Source organism: Lipophrys pholis (genome assembly GCF_963383615.2).
Source record: "Lipophrys pholis genome assembly, chromosome: 18".
Lineage (NCBI taxonomy): Eukaryota > Metazoa > Chordata > Actinopteri > Blenniiformes > Blenniidae > Lipophrys > Lipophrys pholis.
In genome coordinates this window covers 15,316,901-15,331,810 of record NC_137646.1, presented here as the reverse complement: position 1 = coordinate 15,331,810, position 14,910 = coordinate 15,316,901, and positions in this window count along the sequence as shown.

Below are 14,910 nucleotides of genomic sequence, written 5' to 3'. Positions count from 1 at the left end.
TCTCTGAGTTTACCCTAAGTTAAATAACATAGCTGGACTTCCTGGTTATATGGAGGATACGTGCAACCGCATGGCCTTTCAGCATAAAGTGGAAACTCAGTAGGTCAGTCAAAGGACGTGTTGTTTAATTCCTGTTGTTTTGGAATTCAAAATGACCCTGTCCTCAAACACAAGTTGACATACAGTTCATTAGAGAGTGAAGTTCTTCAAATCAAAGTGTAAATACCGTTGTTGAGTCCCACCAATACCCGCTGCTGGCCTGCACTGCCCAAGACAAGAAGTGTTTAGAATCTGGCAGTCTTTTCTGTGCCTCATTGAACTTGCCTTTTAACACCACCATAATTAGTTTTTACCCAGCCTCCAGCCCCCGGTGTCTGGTTTTGTGGACCGTGTCTCTCAGAGAATCGAACCTGTCTGGCAAACAGAAACAAACTGCCCTGCACGACCACTCGTTTGTACGCCTCCCCACCAGATTGCTTATTGAACAGCGGGCGTGACAGCTTAAGGGCTGGAGGGGCCAGCAAGGAGGCTGGCAGATTCACACCAAACGCAATGTTTCAGGACACCTCTAATTTTTTCATCATTTAAGTTGTCCTGTAATTAATCTGCCTGTACATTTAATTAAAAATAAAAGTTAAGGGTGTAATTGAAAGCAATGCCTGCCGCGTGAGTCGACTCGGAGAACAATGTGAGTGGTAATGCATGGTGGCAGCAGGGATACATCACGTTAGTTAATCTGAAGTTGACCTCAGAGCAACTCCAAGAAAGTGAGACAACACACTGCACCAGAACCTGGGTTCAGGCTAACACAGACGGATCTGCATTCATTTCTGGAAATTAATCTGTCATCACACTAATACTCACCTAAATAATTTGAAGGGTAGAATTAATGTGACGGTTCAGATTTGTTGCTGTAATCCGATTAATAGCCTATCCGCGGCTTCACGTAATTATTTTCCCCGTGTTCCTATACAATCACATAAAACACATGCTGCCAATTTATTATCGTCCTGCAGGCTTTTTCCTTGGAATCCAGCAACACAAGCAAAGGATGACTCACATCAGACCGTTCTCAGAGCATGTATTTCTTGGTCAACATTACTCTGCAACCCCCCCACCAACTGCCTAAAAAAAAAAAAAAAAAAGAATAATTGAAGAAAAGACCAAACGGCGCATAGTCAGCTCTATTGCTAATGGCACGTCACGCTTGATTTTGGCATGCAGCCACACTCAGCCAAACAACATCTGTGACATGTGTGCGCGAGGAAGGGGAAACAAAGCAATTTCAGAAGTCATTTGAGCCGAGTCAGTGATGGTCCACTGGCAATGATTTTTGCTTGTTGTGGAGGGGGGAAATAAAAAAAAAAAAAAACTGTGACACCAGTGAATGAGAGTGAAAGGACGACAAGTGGCAGGAAACAAAAACAGCATTGGATGGATTTTTACTGGATTGGCGAGCCAAGATTCTGTAGGCGGTCATGTCACATGCCATGGCACATACTGTTTGGCATTTATGGTACAGATTACATTACCCCACTTGATGTTTTGGATTTGGCCCCATGCTTAAATTCTCCAAACAATAAATCAAGATGAGAAGCCGTCTACATTCAACCCCTTCTAAATGGAGGTTAGTATAATAAACTGCAAGTTTCCTATGACTGTGACATTTCAAGACTTTCTTTTTGACAATATTGAGAATGGTTTTTTGAAGCGTTTACATGCATTAAAATGTGTGCAATGTTGATGTTGCTTGCAAAACACACCTGGAAAATGATTTACTATGTAGGTATATTGATTGCCTGTAATATGCAAAAACAGTACACACTTTTCATTCAGCGCATTTGCCTTCATCAATATAAGATTGAGGGGTTGTGTACCAGGCGGCACAAACTAGTGGGAGAGTATGAAAATAGATTTACAGCACTTCAAAGTGATTGCAACGGTATTCGACACGTTTGTGCAAAATGTGCAAATCACCACACCCTTCAGTAGAGGTGGTTGTTATTGTGGTGAGAGGCATTTCCTCACTTGGCTCCCCACCAGTTCTATTTACAGTAGTTTTATTTTGAGATATTTTTCTTTTTTTCTTGAATCTTAACACCTTAATTTCTTTTTTTTTCATGTTTTCCCACCTCAGCATTGTCTCTACGACTTGTACTTTTTTTTCTTCTTCCTGATCCGTTACTCTCATATGATACTTTCTTTGTCGCGATATTTCAGAGGTGTGTACGAGAAGCGCATGTAGTGATTTCCGCCTCTGATGTCATGGAAAAAAAAACGGTCTGCATCCAAAATGGGTCTGATGTTAACTCTTGCAAATGCGTGGGATCTAACATAAAATTCAAATATCTATAAAAAATACGATAACGGTTACTTCGTAATATTTTTCGATGAGGACTGTATTTGCGGCCAGATTGTGCCGGAGCAAATTTGTTTCATGCGCAGTAGTCGAAATTGAACCAACCTTGGATGTGTACCATATTTGCCATGACACTGGGAGTGTGGGTACGCCAAGGCTAAGAGGCGCACTTATCAAAGTAACTGTGCCATGCCAGGGAAGTGCAGCTTTACAACCATGTGGCTTTTAATATACCAATTATGGCTGTCAAAAGACAACGGCCCAAGATGTGTAAAACCTTTGTCATTTCCAACATGAACAAAGATTCCCCACATGAAGGGGGAAAAAAATAGTCATGAAAAAGCAGCTGTTGCTGCAAGCACAGCAGTTGTCATTAGTGAGTTGAATACTGGTGTATCAAATACAGCCAACGAAGCTACTGCACCTTCAACAGCAAAGTTTAGTGTGAGTTTTATTATGTAGGTATACAGCCAATTTGATGTCAATATGGTCAAAAATCATGCATTTGGTCCTAAGTTGTCCCTCTGTGTTTATGTGAGTGTGATCGTCCTGTCCATGGTGTACCCTGCCTTCACCCATACCCAGCTGGGGTGAGCTCCAGTACACTATGGTGGATGATAAGTGTGTGGAAAATGTGTGAATTAGCATATGTGAAATCAGATGATAAACAATCTTAAGCCTTTCGACGGCCAGGCAATTACTGTAACTCCCACCTTCACACCAGCAGCCCCGCCACAGGCCGGTGAGTCATTAAGATCCATTTTAAAGGCTGAGCACTGGAGCAGAGGTGTAGGTGAGGGAAGGGTTTGTTTACCTGCACTTCACTTCCTTATGGGCCATCAAGAGGATTCTCAAAGAAATTAAAGTCTTTACAAAAGTGCTGCACACAAAAAAAAAAAAAAGTCCACTGAGGAAATGTCATTTTATTCTCTTTGACCTATGGTCGACTTTCCTGCGACTTGAGCACTGGATATGCATCGGAAAGGGCATGCAACACAAAATGTGAGTCACAAAATCATAGCGTTATCGTTTGTCATATTTAGCCTCTGCTTATGGGCAGATGTGCGCTTTCCACGTGGGATTCTTGCCACTAGTGCGTGTACATATGTTTGAGGTATGTGTCAAATCTTAGTACATGCAGTTTAACCCCCCCCCCCTCCCCTTCGCCCCCAGCCCCATGCCCTCTGCCTTGACACCGCTCTCTCCTGCAGAGAAATATTGTGTCTTTATTTACCATTGTTTAATCAAGATGGTGGGCAGGTCGAGTTTAATTAACCCAGGTTGGCGATAAATGTAAATGCCAAATGTCTGCCAGTGCTACAGCATAAAGCTTTTACGAGATGGAGCCCTTTTCTCTGAGGGGGATAAAACAGCTCCGCGCTGACCCGTTAATTCTGGAGTAGCCCAAGGTTGGTAATGAATATTGTTATGAGATCAGAAGAGCGGCGGGATTTTTACCTGCAAGTGATGCGATGGTTACATTTCCAGACGAGATCTAAAAACGTGGTTCTATTGTGTCACTCTGTCACACTGCACGGCGATAGATTCAGTTGGGTGTAGATAGATTGGACCATCGTATAACGCTCCACCATGGTCCAAAATGCTATCCGGTCGGGCAAAATGTATCTGTATTTCTCTTCCCTCGTGTCCCGTGCTTATGATCATAGCAGCCACTGGACTGGAGTACTCTGCGGCTGCTTCCAGGGATTTATGCCAGATGTGTTTCACAGTGTGAATAACCCACCAGACATGTCTGGACGGCAAGACTGATGTTTATCACAGCCGGTTCAATCCGACCACAGCACCAGCAGAGTGAAAGGCTTCACGTCCCGCGAACACCAGCATGCACCCACTGTACCAAAGGCCTCGTTAGATAAAAATGTAGCATAGAACAGTTTACTTTCGAATACTCTAGTATTGTAGTGTTCTTCAGAATGTGGTCAAAACTTCTTGGTACACATGTAGGGGTCCAACAAGAAAAGACCGAGCAAATCAAGCTACCTACCACTTGCATACTAAAATCATGGTTTTGGTTGATTTCCTCTTAATCAAAACATGATATGATTGTGTTGTTTTTTTGTGATTGTGTCAATCTAACGCTGTGTCTCGTTCATATGTGCGGTTATACTCACACCTCAAGTATGCGTTACTGACCCATACATTGCCAGGAACAACCTTCAGAGAACTTGCATCCCACAAAAAGATACCAGGGATGTCAGTTAAAAGCAAGAGGCTCTAATCCAGGCCACCAAACCACCAAGCAAATTGTGAAAACCTTTTAGGGACATTTCACAGTATTTTCCACCACAGGGTATCATTACAATTGGTTTTCATTTGAAGATTCCAGTGATGTTTGATACACATTTTTTCAGATGTGAAAAAAAAAAAAAACCTTCCACAACAAATCAAAATTTTAAAATTGATGTTGGCCAGGATAACATGTTACCGGCTGTTTGTCACACGTCAATTACAGCACAAATGATTGGCTTTACTCGACAGGATATATTGATATATGGGCGAGTCGTCTTTTTCGTTTTCGATGGGTATTTTGTAGCACGTCAACAGTTTATCCAATAGAACAATATCAATAGTTACAGGTATGTGCATATGACCACAAACAGACACACAATTACACGCGTCAAGACAGAACGAGCATAGTAGTCTGGGCTGAGGGAAATTGCAGGTTCCTGCTGCTGGTATCATGCAGAGCCGTATACATCTTGACCTCCTGTGAGCTGCAGTGCCCCCTGTGCTTCCAGCAGAAAATACTGAGTGAGGCAGACCATCACTGTGTTTGAGAGGCTCTGTCCAGGTCGGTGGTAGTTTCTCAACAAAAGTTGGGTTTGGGGGAAAGTGATGAAAAATACTAAGTAACATGTATGTCTGGAATGAAACTGTTGTATTCAGTGCATGGAAGGCGACGCCACTATTATTTCTCCACGTGCCCTTTGACAGATTTATTGCCTTTGACAACAGGATGATCCATGAACCAATTCGGGAATTGAACATCATTTCTACTTCAATCCTGTAAAACCATGGAGTACTGAGGGGAAACAAATACTGTGACGGGTTCAAGATGCTCACCATAACGAGGGCGGATTAATTAGTGGAAAGGTATCATCCGTTCCACTGTGCTCTCGAACATAGAAAAGTCTAAAGCACACTGGACACAAATATTCGAAACGACTGTAAAAGCCGACTATTTACAACATCGCTCCATTGTGCATCGCAACATAATCTATAATTAATGTAATCACAGTTATCACTTTAAGTTTAAGTACCCTTTACTTTCATTTGCGGTTTGAATATACAACTTAAGAGCCCATCAGAGTTTGTTTATAATCTTCTTCGATCCTATCTCAGTGAAAGCATCACGATCCACAAAAAAAAAAAAGTGTGCATATAAGGTGAGAGCATTTTGCTTAACCTGCCAGGCTGTTTCCCATTGCAACCCTCTCCGATGCCTCTCCTGAAGCAGCTTTTTAACGACTCTCTGGGCCATTTTCACACCCACACTCGCTGCTGTACCAAAAATCAGTTTGGGGACTTTCAGGCAGTTCACTTACCTGAGGCTGTTACAGCTATTTTTACTTGCCAAGTGCTTGCCACTGGGAGACGGCCTCATCTCTGGGTTTTCCTTCCCCCGGCGCTTCCGCCAGGGCGGCTATTTGATCAAAGCTTTGTCCGCCCTGGATTTTATTGGTTTATACAGATGCGATGCGAATGAATGAGAAGCCAGCCTGTGAGAAGGTCAGGAGTCAAATGATAAAATATGAATATCTCCTTCCTCTGTTTGCCAGAGTGATATTGCGTGATATTTGGGATGGTTTTTTTTTAATAATTCATGGGTGACCGGCGCCGGTCAAGTGAGTGGCCCACATAACGGCTGACTGTCAAAAATGTTATGATTATCAAGCAAAACACGTTTCTCAAAACAGAACTTGTAATGTTGCATGATATGGGGTTGTGCCGTTAAGTTAGACAGGATAACATCGTGCATTAGAGTGTAATTGCTGTTCATCCATTTTTTCCCCCATCGTTTCGATCAAGTCATGCGAGGGCACCCTGTGTTCGAGCTGCTTGTTTTTTTTTCTCCCCCCACCCCCTTTTTCTGACAGCATTCTGCACACCAGTAACAGAATTGATCGGTCTGCATCCTGCAGCACTTCCAGAGTAAATGCGCGCTTTATTCTCTTTCCACTCAGGGAAATTAAACCAAGAAGGGCTGTGCTAGATTCTTGCTCCCACACATCTCAGAGCATCTTTTTTATTTTTTTTTAAAACGGCTCTGATCTGAGGCAACCTGCTGGCTACGCAAGCTCATGAATCTGGATTGAGACGTAGACGGCGTGCGTCTGAAAAACAGCCGGGCAGCAGGGAGGATGTGTGTGTTGGTTTGTGGGAATCAAGAGATTTGTCATTGTTGTCATTTGCGACGTCCTCCCATCTGCCTGTCTGTCTCGCAGTTTGTTCTTTCCCCTCCCCTACCTATCTCCTCTCTTCCTTACCCATAGATTAGATAATCATCTTAAACACCCTCTTCCAGACCTCCCTAGACTTCTCTCTCCGAACGCATAACTGGATCTGTGCCTCTATTTTCCAAATGAGACAAGACCACTTTGACTGGCTCGGGGGGGTCAATCTCAGTGGGATCTGATTGGGCTGTAATTGAATTTGAGGGGTCAGATCAAACGCGCAGCTCTTCCCCTCGGCAGCTACGATAACCTCTGGAGAAAAGAGCAAGAAGAAAACGGAGGTGAACTCCGTCGGGAGCTGGGGTGATTAAATCGAGCAGATTCGGTGGGTGTGGGGGGGCCTTTCACTGTACGTGTTTGGGTTGTATTTTTTATTTTTTTTTGCCTTCACAAGAAGATTATGTTGGACGCCAGTTTAAAGCATGCATATTGGAGTGAAAGAAAGTTGAGATCTTAACTTGTTGGCTGGCGGTGAGAGAACGAGCCTTAATAGAGAAAAAAGCATGTGAAATCAATTTCTCTCTCTAAATTAAAGCAGAAGCCACCTGGTCCCGTTACTGGACATGCCTCTTTACTTAAAGTTATGCCTTTAAATCCGGGGACGTGACCTCAGTGTTTACTTAGTGGCTGTCATAAGGTACGGGGAAGCAGCCAGGATATATATATATATATATATATATATATATATATATATATATATATATTATCAGGCATCATCCTGCCCACAGACTATGCAGATGTCTTGTTCCTTTTAAAACCCATCAAATTGGATTTTGGCGGGTTTTGTAAAGTCCATTACCGATTCAGGTCATGGCTCCTCTTCTCATGTATCAGGATGTGTCGGTGTCGTAATTCAAATGTTTATCCAATGGAGTTTCTTTCAAGGATCCATATGCAGACTTCTAATTAAGCGTCGTTCCATGAAACAATAAAATGTTTGCGTCGGTGATTGGTGTAATCAGCGTTTCAGCCTCAGCATGTGGAGTGAAGTGGCTTTCGATCGGGAAATATATTCACCCGCTTTGCGGTTTAAAGAAAACCTCACATTTTAACCAGAATCTTGGTCCCGCTCTCATATTGAATGGCTTATGTATGGTACCATTGTCTTGTGCCTCTCAAAAGCCTCCCCTCCTGCATTAATGGACACGTGCAAGTTTAAAAGCATTTCAATCAATGAGACCGAGTCTTCTAATGGGGCCTCCTTTCAGGAAGGGGAGCTGGAATATACGTTTTCATTACATGAACCAGATTGCAGCGTTCACTCAGCGCACTCAGCCCTGTATTGAAATGAGAGGTGTGCTGCGTGATTACCGGAGAGAGTAAAAAGCTTCTGAGAGATTGAAGATAGTGAAGATGGATACATGTGTGGTTTTTCTTTCCCCCTTCATCATCCCTTTCTTTGATTCACCTTTTAATAGCGAGGGGAGGAAAGTGATGGAGGAAGCCGAGGATGCTGAGTTGATGTGAATGCAGATGATGGTTGGACTGAATTAATGATGATTTGATTCCTAAATGCAGTCTACAGTAATGCATAAGTTAAGGCGTAAAGTCCAAACTGGTTACAAACGCAAACAGATAAGACATTGATTTGTTTAGTGCACAGGATAGCTTCACAAACAATGACTGGGCAGATCTAAATACGACATAGTCAAATTGGGGAATACGTATTCATCAGCCACGAGCAATGAACAAACCAGCCTATGCGAGAGAAAATGTAATTTCACTGGTACGAAAGCATGCTGTATGAACAATGGTTCGGTTACATGGTATTGATATATTGATCCCAGAAGTGGGGTAAAAAGAGGCCTTCAGTACACAAAAGTAGTCACAATGGTCAATATTCAAAGTATTGTCTATCTTAGTTCGAAACAACAGCGTCCTGAAGAAAGGAAAACAACAAGAAAATTTAAAAAAAAATGTTTTCAATCAAACCAGGAAGACCCAGGCTCTCTATACGAGACGTGACACGAAGTACATTTACGATCGGCAGCAGGTTGTGGTGGCGAACTTGTATCTTTAAGCTCAGCCAAGCACGACTTCAAATAATCTCATATTTACTTTTAATGTTTGACATTTTCTGATTTTAAAACAAAAACATCTAGTTTGAACTGCAAACATCTGACATTCTAAGGACTGGCATGGGCGTCAAAAAAGTAAGCAATCAATGCACGAAAGTGTCAAAAACCACTTCTGCTCTGCACTTAGAAATCACAATGGCAGCTTTCAGGTTCTGCCCCCAGAATTACCAACAAATTAAGAGCAGGGGCACATGCTAAAAGCGTTACTCCATAGGGGATGACGAGCTCGCATGGCAGCCATCAGATTTTTGACGAGAATAGAACAGGTGTTGTTTAATGACTGGGACTTAAGGTGGTGTGAGAACAGAGTGTGAACATAGTATAAATAATCCCCGATAACAACAAAATATTCAAGAGTGACAGCAGAGTTCCTGCTGCCTCTCCTGTGTCATGTTGAGTGTGTGGAAGTGTGCTGCCGGTGTGTCGGTATGTGTGAAGTGACTGCTTTCACTGTCATCCGCGGCTTTGTTTCTTTCAATTTGTTCTAAGTTTGTAGCCAAAAAAAAAGGCCTTTTTTTTTTTTTTAAGCAATTCAATACATGTTAATGAACCTCTGTTCTTTTTTCAACTTTTTTTTTTTTTTTCCACTTTGGAATATTAAAATATCTTCATTAGGTATAATTATAAGTGGAGGAAGTTTCAATTTCCCCCAACTTCCTACAAATATAATTAATCAAAACTAATTTGTGACACATTTAATAAACTTGATATTGCCTTTGGTAATGAATTACACTTGAGCAAAAAAATTAATTACTCTTCCCTATTGTGGCGTGCAAATACGGAAATAATTTAATTAGGTCTCGGGACTCGTCGCCGAGCCCTTCTATGTATGTAAGGGGTTGTTTAATGCGACGTTTACCATTTCTACTGTGTTGATACACTCAGAAAGTTGCACGTTGTTGAATCGCTTTGCGTTTTCATGCTGAAAATAATTACTAAGTTTGTATGATTTTAGTATAACATAGGGTTAGTGCCACTTTTTAATTTTTGGTTTTGGGCGGATATTCAAAGGATCCTTTAAATATTGACCACCAGATTTGTAAGGCACGTTTTTGGTGACTTTTAGGAAGTGACAGTTCACCTCTTCACCTATAGAGCTGCTGTTTGCAGCAGTGCTTTGGTAGTATCATAGATCAGGAGGATGAGAATTTGCATTCTTGCCGTTTGAGCCGACAAAGGAATAGCATTGTACTGTATGTTAAAACAGTAGTTAACTATGTGTATGTAATTTTGAGACCCCAAAACCATTGATCCTCAGTGATCTGTGGTTGAATCCCAAGAAAGTACAACTGCAGCTATAAATGTCTAGTATGCATCATTACATCTCGTGACTGTTTCTGCTGTAATCAGACATGTTTCTGACGTCTTCCCCTCTTCTTGATGGCAAGTGCACACAATTCAAAAGCACAACAGGAATATTAATATCATTCAGTGTTAATTCCAATCCAGGAATATTATCAGACCTGTCTTTTGTGTTCATTGATATATGATAATGCAATTTACACCTTTAAAAAAAGAAAAAAAAAAAAAAAAAAGCTGCTCTACATATTCTCTACTCATAATAAAGCAACCTCCCAATTATCATGAATTAATTTTCCAGTGCAGCACCTGATTATTCCCTATTTAGCCACTTCCTAAGACATGACGGAAACCGGTTCTGACTGAAAACCGATTCCAATTGATCAATTCCATCGGAATCGTACACCTTAAATGTGTTTTGATTCTTCTTAACGATTCATTTCCCAGCACGACGTCAAGTCGCGTTGCGACACGTTGCATGACGTCACACACCTGCGACGCAGACCTCCTTCAACCAGGAGAAAACATGGCGGAAGAAGGTCTAAAGTGGGAGACGATAAACGACAAAATAATACGATACGGTAATACATGTTCCACTCACCACGTCCTGAATCCACAGAGTCCACAGCCTCTCGCCTCACAGCCTGAAGGTCCCGGTTTAAAAAAAAAAAAAAGGTCTCGGTGCAAATCCTGGCAGGAGCCTTTTCTGTGTGGAGTTTTCATGTTCTCTCTCCGTGTGTGCTGGTTCTCCTCCGGTACTCCGGTTTACTCTGATAGTCAAAACAACCTGCCCCGTGACTACCTGAGCTACACCCCCGGCCTCCATCACCTCCCGAGAGCGCTGCGCTGTGTGGCTGCTGAAGACGGTCCATTTGGTGAAGAAATGTCCTGTCTGAGGACTAATGAGGGACTTTTAATAAATTGACTCTGCCGTCAATCTGTCCCTTGTAGTGAACGTCTGCTCAAACAAGCCGACAGCGTAGACATATGCTAGTAGAGCTTCACTTTACGTGTGAGCCTCTAGTTTTCACACCATATACCGTAGTAAACGATCTACTAGAGTATGTCTACTGTGTAGACATACACAATCTAGTTTAGGATAACTACTGTATGTCTATGTATTAGATCATTCTGTGTCGCTATATCTGTATGATTTTACCACAAATGGCGTTTCACTGAAGTAAATTCAGGACCTTCCGACTTAGTTGCAACAATACTTAGCATATTACTCAGTCCAGTATTATATTATCAGGAAACACAGGTCAACAGTCTTTAAGCAAAAGCAATCTGTATTCAGCTCGATATTCCACCGCACCATGACTATGTACCTATAATGGCTTTAATCTCCAAAATGTGGTATTCACATGCACACATTAGCATATTTTACCTTAATGTGTGAAGTGCAGATACGCCAGCTGGGAGCCCTGTCATTAGTCATCTAATGGAGAGAACATTTGATATGTCGACTGCAGCCTCACTGACTTTCTCTGCAGGCATGGCAGCCCGTCTGACCCCTCTGAAACTTATTTCATTCCCTCACAATTGACGGAAACTTTAGCCCACCGACTGGCAGGCATTCATGCAGTACTTTCAAATGTATCCGCGTAATTGTAAAGGCTCGCGGACGCTTATGGAAAATGTCTGACATTTGGCGGTATTCTATATTTATCCCCTATTGAGTGTCTCTTCTGTGCTTCCTTGATTTCAGTGCGCACGCTGCGAAGACAGTTCCTATTACGTGCCTTTTGTTCTGACTTTGAGACATGATGTGGCTGTTTTGAAATGTCATTTCCTCAGAAGAACTGGCAAGACGCTTTTTTTTTTTAAATTTACTTCCACCTAAATCAGCATGAGTTTTAAATCATGACAAAAAAAAACACGATTCATACACTATTTGTTGAATTAAATTGATCAGTTACAGCAGAGAATGGATTGAAAAGGAAGCAAACATGAAGAAGTCAATGTGTTTCTCAACTTTTTGCTCGACGTACGTTTGTCACATTTTAGAACTTTTAAACAGCAAATGGACATAAGTTGGTACATAGAAGATATATAAGGCCGAACACAGGTGGCTGCAGGCACTGCCCTGGGGCTGCAAGGGGCTTTTCAGCTTCCCTGTATTTCATAAATTATGTGTAAATAAACATATTATTTAGAATTTATTGCATAGATGGAAATATTACAAAGACGCCCTTACCTCGCTGCGACAAAGTAGAGCTGTGTAAATGAATAAAATGGGACAAAAAAATGAAAGGATACACAAAAAAAATGGATAAAGATGCACATTTTGAGTAAAAACTGCTAAAATTAAGAGATATAGGGTAAAAAAAAAAACTGCTAAAAATGGTGAAACTAAGAAAATAATAAAGAATTGTACAGATGTCTACAGATCTAAAAATAAAGTTTTTTGAATTTCATCAATGACACGCAGTCAGTTCCAGCACTTAATGTGAAAGTCTGTAAACATGCTGTTATTTTCATTTTGATGGGTGAACTTGTTTCACTGCTTCCATATGAACTCCACATGATGAAATGTGGGCAGGCATGTCTTCTTTGGTCCTAAAAGTTGCACATCAGAGATTAAAAAGAGCGAAAAGTTGGGATGTGTGTATGCGTGCGGCGATGTGTGAGGAGGAGGCGATCGGGAGGCGAGGGAAATGAGGGTGTGTGTGTGTGTGTGTGTGTGTTGGAGGGGGGGACCTACAAGGGGCTCAAGTGGCGCCAGGCAGGGGCTTCATTTTGCCACCCCAGCTCACTAGCACCCCCTACTGCAATGCCACCCCTGCCCTGTGATATGCCGATTTCCAAGCTCTTCAGACCCGTGTGTGTGTTTGTGTGATTACATTGGTAACTTAAGGATGCAGAGCAAACATGATCATAGAGTCCCATCCCGTGCAAACCTTTTGTTAATTTTACCCCCCCCCCCCCCCCCCCCCCCCCCCACACACACACACACACACACACACACACACACACATTCACTGATTCCTCTCCAATCTGAACCAGTGACTGTGTTGAAACACTAAATGGTGCGTGAGTGCACATTCACACATATGCATCACCGACTTGCTGACAAATACACTATTGCACATCATTCAGTGCATTTTAGCACACTGATCGAGCTGTCGAGGTCAATATTGTCCTGAGCTGTAAGTCACGTGCTTTTGCTGGCGTGCGTGTGTTTGTGTTTGTGTGTGTGTGTGTGTGCGTGTGTGTGCGTGTGTGTGTGTGTTAGTGCTAATGAGGAGGGGTTGGTGCACTGCCCGGTGGGGGGGGGGGGGGGGGGGGCCTTCCTGGAGTGCTACTCCGACTCAGACAGCGGGATGATTAATGGAATGTAAATGTTGATGGATTATTGAAGAGGGAAATGATAAAGTTGGACCGTGCTCCAGTAAAAACCCAGACCGGGCACTCGGAGTCAATCAGCGTCCGTGCGCGAGAGCGAGCGAGAGAGTGCGCGAGGCTGTTTATAGGGGGCAAAACCTAATAGCTGGAGGTTTAAAAGACGTGACCCTTTAACCTGCTTTTAAATAGCTAAAGCGGCAAGTGAAAACGCGTCCGCTGAGAGCCAAATACAGGGCGAAATCAATGACGTTCCTGAACGGGTAATCAATAGCCTCGGAAGTAAAATAAAAAAAAAAAGTACAATCTTATGATTTAATTAAATCCTTTATTGGATAATCGCAGTAAATTACAATGTTTTCTGTTTCGCTCTCCCTTTTTTTTTTTTTTTTTTTTGGTTGTAAATTCACTTATAGGCTCATATCAAGTGTCAGAAACGGAGTGAGTGGAAAACCTCCACTCTTTGTCTTATTCAATAGCCCCGCATTAAGTCAGCTCAAGTAATTAATTTCCAGCAGAAGGGAGGCACTCATGGACTCGATACTAAATGAGGAAAAATGACATGCTGCGTAATACGTGGCCTTATGAATTGCTGGATACCCCAGCGAATAAGAGGGCGGTTTTCGGGGGGGGGGGGGTGGGGTGGAGGACTCAGCCGAGATGAAAACATATATCTTGTATTAAAGTGTTTATGTTGTGGTTAATTAACTCCTTGTGCATTTCTCTGTATGTGCCTAGCAGCGCAGTAAGACACAAGCATACTGGTGGCTTTGTCAACTGGAATATACCAAGGGTCTTGAGAGAGAATAAAGGCAAGAAGCAGGAGATAGACGGGGGTTTGTTGGGTTTTTTTTGTTGTTTTTTTTTAACTTAAGTATGATTAGATCATAAATCCTCCTCAACATCAAGATGCAAAGCTTATTAAGAGGCTTTTGTAGCAAAGGAGAAAAGTTAAAATATACCACCGAAATCCTATAACTTGTTTCCCCTGACTTTGAGTCTCACACCCTGGTATCTCTACATCTTATCTCCTCTCCGGATGCTTAAAGTTCAGCTCAGCGGATTTGAATCAACAGACAAACTTCAGGGTTGGCGGGGGGGTAGGATTAGTCGATTGTCGGCCCTGCCACACTGGAGCTGAATACAAGAAGCCCTGCTCTGGCTGGGCAGCCCATGTCCTGCTTTGTTTTTGTGTGTGTGTGTGTGTGTGTGTGTGTTTTTTTACTAGACGTCCCCTGTAAGAACACACACCCCATACAAAATGAAGCTCCTCTAAAGGCCACTTGCATAACTCTCCAGTGCAGAATGACCTTTTATTTATTTATTTATTTTTTACAAGTATGACACCGAGTCCCAG